The 8,762-nt window shown below is 47.7% G+C and overlaps 1 pseudogene; it reads right to left on the bottom strand.

Moving 5' to 3' along the window:
• LOC119316172 overlaps nucleotides 1-7,278 on the bottom strand; it is a 15,240-nt pseudogene extending 7,962 nt beyond the window's left edge.
• Nucleotides 7,279-8,762: the final 1,484 nt, after the last annotated feature.

The following is an 8,762-nucleotide window of genomic DNA, read 5'->3' as shown; positions in this document are numbered from 1 at the left end:
ATCGTGCCTCTGCCTCGCCCTGCCCTGATCGACCACGCCACCGTCACCCCTGCCCCGACCACGCCGCCGTCGCCACCCTCTACCCCGACGTGCGCCGTGCCTCTGCCCCTGCCCCGACCATGCCGCACCTCTCCTTTGGTCAGGCCGCCCCCTGCCTCCCTATTTTTTTTCACATATATATGATGTTTTTTTCCAGATTATATGTATATGTGTGAGTATATGTATGTGTGTATATCTGACTATATGTCCTCTTTTTCAGATTTTTTGTTTTTTGCATTTTTATAAAAATGTATATATGTATGTATGTTCTCTGTGTATATATATGTTCATGTATGCAAAACATAGATTTTTAGAAAAGTTTTATCTATATATGTTCTCTGATTTAGTCCATTTTAGGTTAGTTTCATTTTTAGAAAAGTTTTATATATTTAGGAAAAGAAGGAAGAGAAGGAAGAAGGAAGAAGAAGAAAAAGTTTTATATATATATGCAAAAGTTACATTTTTAGAAAAGTTTTATATATCTAGCTAGGAAGAAAAGGAAGAAGAAGAAAAAGAAGGATAGGAAAAAAGAAAATAAGAAGAGGAAGAAAGGAGAAGAAGAGGAGAGGAAGAAGAGGAGAAATAAACAAGAAGAGGAAAAAATAAGAAAAAGAAGAGGAGAAGAAGAAAGGAATAGAGGAGAAGAAGAAAAAAATCTATTTTTTCTTCTTCTCTCTATTCCTTTCTTCTTCTCCTCTTCTTTTTCTTCTTTTTTTCTTCGATCTTCTCCTCTATTCCTTTCTTCTTCTCTTCTTTTTATTTCTTCTTCGTCTTCTTATTTTTTATCGGGTATGTCGTTGTCGATATACCCCCTCTCGGATAACATTATTTTCCCATGTATGTATGTCATCGTTGTCGATATATATAACTCCCTCCCAGATAACTTCGACATGATGGACGGTCGATATTTATACCCCTCTCGACTGTGATAACTTATACCACGGGAGCACCCCCCGGCCCTCTCGCTCGACCAAAACTCTCGAGGACACCCAAACCCTAGAAAAAAACGATGTCGGTCTCCTACCCCCTCCCGCCGCGCCCCTACCCTTGAAGCGTTGCCGAGGCCACCCCAAACCCGGAATAAGCTAGGTCTACGTTCGCACTAATATATCCACCTGCTGTCATGTTTGTGTAATAATTGCCATGTTGTAATGTTTGCAGAAACAATGGAGCACGGACGAGACGAGCAAGTAGAAGAGGTGTTGGGGGACATAATCTTAGCCGAAGGTGATATCTTGTCGTATCTTAACGACAATGATGGTCTGGAAGAACAGGGTGAAGAAGCAGGCTACGGTGATCGAAGAGTGGAGGAGGAAAGACATGATTATGATGGCTCCGGTGACCCAATGCTGGTGCAAGAAGGAGCCCGTGGTGACGGCTCCGGTGACCGAATAGAGTCCAGCCAGATAAATATATTAGTTAAGCCTGTGCTGACTAGCTAATTGATGCATTCATTGTTTTGGTATGTACACATATTAATTACCTCTCGTCTTTCTTCTTTTTTCTGGCCCTCCGGATCAAGCACAACTTCGGTAAAGAGACGAGGCCCGAAGAGAAAGTTGCGCTCGAATGAAAGGTTTGAGATCACAGCAGTCGCGCGCGACGGCCAACCGATTGAACCCATCCGAACAAAGGAAGCATTTGCTGCTCAGTGCGGGGTTCTTGTTAGGGACAAGATCCCGATCAGCATCCACCAATGGTATAAGCCTAAGAAGGAAGAACCTGAGGTGTCTTATGTCAATGATATGCAGAAAGATGATCTTTGGACTGAGCTGAAGGCAAATTTCACCCTACCGCCAGAGGAGGATCCGGAAAGCCAGTTAAAGAGGAATTAATCAAGTCTCATGCTCTTAAGAAGATGGCAGACCCATTCAGGAGGTGGAAGAATGAGCTGAAAAGGTTTATCGACAAAGAAGAGACACCAGAATTCATCGGCCGGTATGAGAAGATCAGAGATCACTGGCCCGCATTTGTGGCCCACAAGACATCGGAAAAGAGTAAGAAGATGTCAGCGACAAACAAGAAGAATGCTGCGAAGAAGAAGCTTCACCATCGCACGGGGTCAGGTGGCTACCTCAAAGCCCGACCTAAGTGGGCCAAGGCTGAGAATGATCTGCTTGAAAAACGGATCGAACCACAGACAATGAACTGGCCAGACTGTTACCGGACTTGGTTCTTCGGGGCTGGCGGAAAATTGGACCCTGTATCAGGGAGGTGCGTTTGGACGGATGAGCTTTTGAGAATACCAGTCAAGAGGCTTCGGCACTATATCGATGCAGCGCAGCAAGGGACGTTCGTTCCAGACAGAGAGAACGACGAGCTCACAATGGCCCTCGGGAATCCTGAGCACCCTGGACGGACACGAGGCACGCCAGGCTCCGTTCCGTGGAAGGCCGGTTTTCCGGATGCAGGCGGTTACAAAAGCCAGGAGAGAAGGAAAAAAGTGGAGCAGACCAAAATTCAGAAGCTGCACGAAAGGGTTCAAGCGCTAGAGGAACCAGACGGCAATCGACATGCCGAAACTACCCCACCATCTCAGCGGAGAAGCAGCGTGACTTCCACCGAGCTGCTTCAGCCGGAGCATGTCTTGACGGCTCCTGCTAGCTACCCCGTGGATGCTATCACGGAGTCTCAACATTGCCACCTTATGGCGCAATGGCAGAACTTCAAAGTCAAGGCGACTGTTGGCTCTGTTTTACCTCCTGAACCCGGCGCAACCTACCACTGCTGGCCGATTCCAGAAGGATATGCTAGGGTGATGGTGGATGAAATAACAGAGGGATTTGAGGACCTCCAGCTTGACCACCCTACCGGTGAAGGGGAGACTCGGCTGGGTTCTGCTCTGAAGACTCCGTGCCTATGGCGTAAGGAGCTCATTAACCTTCCGAACTGGACGCCTCCGGCGAGTAAGGGCACTCCGCTGCCTCCTCCTCCGGCGAGTGATCAGGGCACTCAGCCTCCTTCTCCGGCGCGTGGCGGCACTCCGCCTCCTTCTCCGCCTGCGCCTGCGTGCCAGAGCAGCCAGCCTCCTCCTTCTCCGCCTCGTCAGCAAGGGCGAAAGAGACCCGCCGCCGCTCCGGCAGCTCCGGCGCGTCGTAGTCCTTCTCCTCCGCCTTGTAAGCAAGGAAAGAAGACAGCTGCAGCCGGTCCGTCTGCTCTGCCGGCGTCTAGCAGTACAGCAACCAGAGGCGGGAGGCAATACAGATTCGGTCCTTCTCTGAAGACTCCAGAGAAGTTACCATACGAGAGGACCCCGGAGGAGAACGCGAAGATCGTGCGAGCCGAAGTGACAAACTTCTTTGAAGGGGTGAAAGCAAAGGAGCATCCACCTCCAGAGGAGAAGGTAGATCCGGTGAAAGCGAAGCGCACTCTGGCTGCCCTGACAAAACCACCAAAGTCTCCGCCGAAAGGCAACTATGAGCGCATTATTGCAAAGACATTTGTCGAAGCGGAGCGGTCGGGAAGTACTGTCAGTGATCAAAGGTTAAAAGAACGACGAGCTGGGAAAAAAATTGCCTAGCTTGGCGAACAAGCGAACCAATCGTGCCCCCCACTCAAGGTGTCTAGCGACATCATCGCTAATGATCCGAGGATTGTGCCTGGTTATAGCAATCTTGGAGATTACCTGCCCGACGATGTACATTATTAAATCATGGAGGTGGACGAACACAAATACCATTACGGGAAGCCTCTCGTCAAAGATGAAAGATCTCTAACAACGATGATGCGAAGATTACATGATTGGTACATGAAAACCTGCAGAGAGTCTGATGGGATGAATACTTTGACGCTGAGAGTTAAACCGGAGCATGACCTCGTTGGAATTGAACTGCTGAATGTTCCATTTGAGGAGTTCTTCCAGTTTTTCAATCAAAAGGCCCTCGATAAATCAACGATCACTTGCTACTGTCTGTAAGTAGTAGTACTTCTGGCATTAAGTCTCTCTATATAGGTCAGCTCTTTCATTGCATGTATTTATAATTATCCTCACTATATTATGCAGATTGAAGATCGCCGAATTAAAGAAAAGAAAAATCGGTGATATTGGGTTCATTAACACAAATCTGATAGATGCATATACGGTTCAAAACATGCCAAAGAAGCCGAGGCCAACTTGCTACGATCCTTGGTATTAAATCAAAACAAAGATATAATACTCTTTCCTTACAACTTCAAGTGAGTGTTACTGTCTTGTGCATATTCGGTTTCCCTTATTAGTCCAGGTTATGGTAATATAATTGATGACTTATGCATGCATGCGCAGCTTCCACTATATTCTCCTAGAGATTAAGCTTGAGCAGGGAGTAGTAACCGTCTTAGACTCGAGACGAAAAGATCCCCAGGACTATGCGGACATGACTCAAATGCTCGAGAAGTAAGTTAAATCGATCATTATCCACCATATTAGCAACTTTGTTCATTTCCTGATATCAAGTAATTGTTTTCTTTGTCTGGCAGGGTTTGGAGAAATTCACCACAAAAGCTCCGGGACTGCCGAAGAAGCTGCAATTTAGACACCGGAAAGTAAGTACTATAGTAGCATGTTCCGCACATCTCCTAGTGATTCAAGCGCTAGTTTCATCAATACCATTTAGCATGCTTGCTTATCAGTTAGATTGACCTCTATTTCTTGTAAAGTGGTTGTGGCAGGAACAAGGGAATGATTTTTGTGGATACTACGTTTGCGAGTCTATCCGCCACACGACCTGTGAGCGGGGCTACTCCGACGAACAATATGAAGTGCGTAAGAAATAATATTCACAATTTAATTTTATTACCATCATTTGTGTCGAGTTTCATTTATTCATATATATATATATGTATTGACCCCCTTCTTCAAAAATAGATGTTTCGGATGCGGGATGAACTCCTAGCACCAGATCGTATGCGAGCAATTGAAGAGGAATTGGCGGCATTCTTCCTTGACCACCTGATCGCTGAAAACGGAGAATGCTATGTGGGCCCTGTGTTCTTACAATTTAATTAGGAGATTATATTGTAAAAGATAATTATTATATATATGTAGCCGGTAGTGTCAGATAGATATACGAGAACTTGTTGTTCGACCAATCTCTCGGAGAAGGAGAGGTGGTCGATATCACTTCTCTCTGTATGCATATGTTCATGACGATCTTCTGTTTCCTTCATTTGCTTACTAGCTAGCGTGTCTAGTCTTCTCCATACGTATATAGTACGTAGCGTCGACCAAGTACGGAGAAAAGAGAGGACACTTCTCTATATTAATTAGCTAGCTAACACAATATATGAAACACCTAAATTAACCCCCCAACCCCCCGCCTTTAAAAAAACAAAAACCCCAGCCCCCGAAATGCTGACGCGTGGATGCCTATTGGTCCCGGTTGGTGACACCAACCAGGACAAAAGGCCCTGCCTATTGGTCCCGGTTGGTGTCAGCAACCGGGACCAAAGGCCCCCGTTCCTGCGCTGGCAGCAGCGGCCACGTGGAGGACCTTCTGTCCCGGTTCGTGTAAGAACCGGGACTAAAGGGTTAGGGCTTTAGTAACGACCCTTTAGTCCCGGTTCGAAAACCGGGACAAAAAACCCTTACCAACCGGGGTAAAAGCCCCTTTTTCTACTAGTGTCAGGGCGTGCAACCAGTTCTCTGTCTTTGTACCCAGTTCTCCCAAGTTGGATGCTCTTCAGGTTGGGCAGCTTACACAAGACACCAAATAACTGGTCGCCAAGTTTTGTCCATCCCACTTGAAACTTTGTGAGGTGTACGAGTGATGAGATCCAGTCGGGCAGTTGGCGAATGCTGCCACTCAAACTAAGGTGTTGGAGGAGTGGCGGCGGGGAGATGTCACAGACAAAGTCCAAACTGCCCGACTGGCTTACCAGATGGAGCGATCGGAGAGCGCTTGTCTTGCTCAGGGAGGAGACAAGTGCACACAAAAACTCCTCTTTGGGCTCATCTTCAAGCAAGATTTCGATACTTAATTAGCACTTCCAACTGCGGCAGCTCGCCTATCTCTTGGGTAACCTTAATGTCCTCACCTGTGAGAACTCCCATGTCCACCTTGCGCAACGCCTTCATGTTCCCTAACCCCCGTGGGAACCCAATAACTGGACATTAGGCACTCTAGTTTGCTCAGATTTGTCACAGTTCGCGGCAGCTGGTTGTCCCTAATGTACGTGCTTTTAATATCAAGTGTCTCCAAGTGCTCTAGATTGCCAATTTCGCGAGGCATCTTTGAGACGTTTGTACGCCTCAAGCTCAAGAACCTGAGAAGATACAATCCGCAAACATCTTTCATGTGCTTGTTTCGCAGGGCCTTGCAATCTTCCAGGTCAAGTACCCTTAGCAATTTGAACTCGCCTAAACGATCCAGCAGCTTGCCGAGGCCATCGCGCTGAAATGTGGCCAGTGATCGGACATGATGTAGCTTCATCGCCTCAATGACATGCCTTGCATGATGCTGCTCATCATGGTTGTTATCATGGATGGAAAGGCGGCGAACCTTGCCATGTCCATGTGTCATTCCTCCGTATTGCCGCCCTACCAAAGTAACAGAGTTAGACTCCCTGGATTTGGACACCATGACCTCAAGGATCATGTCATGCACCCGGCACCCCTCTACCTCCCCTCGCAGGGACACAAGTTTGTCTAGTTGAATCATGTTCCTACTAATCAGCTTGTTGAAGTATTCTTCCGCAACCTCCAATAAAGTCAACCCCCGCTTCTCGGTGACCAGACCTTCAGCAATCCATCTGTATAGTAGCCTATCCTTTGGCAATCACATAATCCTCCGGGAACATGCTCAGATACATCATGCAAGCCTTGAGATGATGAGGCAGGTAGTCATAACTGAGTGTAATCAACCGCCTCATCCCCTCAAGGTTAGGGTGGCTCTCCATCTGAGATCCAATTGATCTAGAAACTCTTTTCCACATCTCCATGCCCTCGGCCGACCTATAGCTTGCCAAAATGCTAGCGATGCTAACAATGGCCAACGGCAACCCACCGCATGTTTTCAAAATTTTGTCCATGGTAGCTTTAAGTTGCTTGGGACAAATACCCTTCTCTGTGGAGCCAAACACTCTTTTGACAAATAGTTTCTCAGAGGCTTCTCGTTCTAGGGGCTTCATATGATGGATAAAGTATTCCGAGGCACTAGCTGCCTTGGCCACCGTTTCTATCTGGGTTGCACAATGGTTCTGCTGCCGCAATTTTTTTCTGGCAATTTGCTGCGGATAGCTTCCCAGGTTGGTACGCTCCATACATCATCGACCACAATGAGATACCTGCTTTAATTGGACATATACATACTTGGAGTTAGAAAAATTGTGTACATGCAAAACTAGAATTAGAAATAGTTGATCAAATAGAAATACCAACATTTACAGCACACTAAGAGTTTGCCCCCCACCCCCTTTCCCCCAAAAAACGATTTTGGTTTCTCTGCAAATGGAAGCTTAGACGTTTTGTCCATGTATTGCAATAGTGTACTTAGATGTTATATTTTCATCCTTTTTTTGTGCTTTCTCTGCACACCACTCATACGATAAGCACTGTATGAAGTATTCAACACACATATACCAAACAGTATGGTGGTCACTGATTTTTATTTCACAATTTGGCAATATGCAATTGAAAGATACCAAAAAAACTGCCATTAGAGCATCTCCAATAGATTAGCTAGCCAAACTGTTTGCACTCCCTAAAAACTACCTAGATTCCAAAAAAAATTGATCCAGCAGTTTTGCTATGCGATATGCTATCCCTAAATTAATTTTTAGTTAATAGGCTAAATTTCTCTCTCCTAATAAAAAAAAACCAACCACTCCGCCGTTTGGTAAAACCGGAAAGGGGGCTGCTACAAATCATTCGGGTGATTAAAAGAGAAGTTAAGCCGCTCAAACGGCTGTTAGATGCGCCCATCACAACCGTCGCTTGGTCGTTGCCGATCCCGCATCGCTCACCCGCACTCCGCAGCACACGCCTCACCCTATCAAGCATCATTCAGTTCTCATCGGGGCAGTTGGTCACCGCTTGCCTCCGACCGCGTCCTCCGTTGGCCGTCGATCGCAGGTGATGCTACAAAGCAACACACATGGCATCTCCATGCGTGCTGCAACTGTGCAACAGCCGCCGCCGGCAAAGTGCTTTATCACAGCACCGGGTCGCCGCCGGCGACCGCTCCATTACAGCGCCCGGACTCGCCGGTGACCGCTCCATTGCAGCGCCAGGAGTCGCCGGGAGCGCTCCATTGCAGCGCCTGCAGTCGCCGGCGACCGCTCCATTGCGGCGCCGGGAGCCGCCGCCGAGCGTTCCATTGTAGCGCTGGGAGTCGCCGGTGACCACTCCATTGCAGCGCCGGGAGCTCCGTTGCAACGCCCGGAGTCGCCGGTGAGCGCTCCATTGTAGCTTCCGGAGCCACTATCGCAGCCCTGCGAGCCGCCGGAGAGCGCTGCATCCTCGATGGTTGCCCCATTGCAGCATCCCGCGTTTCCTCCAGAGACCGTCGTTGCCCCGTGCAGCAACTAGGGCGAGCGGTGGCCGTTCTTTTGATTTTCAGCAGCGGACAGGAGTAGCGGATGCAGAAAAAAATGATGTTGTTCCTCCTTAAGGTGCACATGAATGGAGGTCAGAAAGCTTGCTGCAGCGACAGTCGTGGACTTGCTTGTGCAAAGGATAAAGGAAAAATAGGAGGAGGAAGGCGAAGGATAGGGGAGACGAGAAGAAAACAAGTGGTTGTGCGGTT

Source organism: Triticum dicoccoides, chromosome 6A, assembly GCF_002162155.2.
Source record: "Triticum dicoccoides isolate Atlit2015 ecotype Zavitan chromosome 6A, WEW_v2.0, whole genome shotgun sequence".
NCBI classification, from domain to species: domain Eukaryota; kingdom Viridiplantae; phylum Streptophyta; class Magnoliopsida; order Poales; family Poaceae; genus Triticum; species Triticum dicoccoides.
Note: the sequence above shows the minus strand (reverse complement) of the source record. Positions and strands in the feature narration are given on the sequence as shown.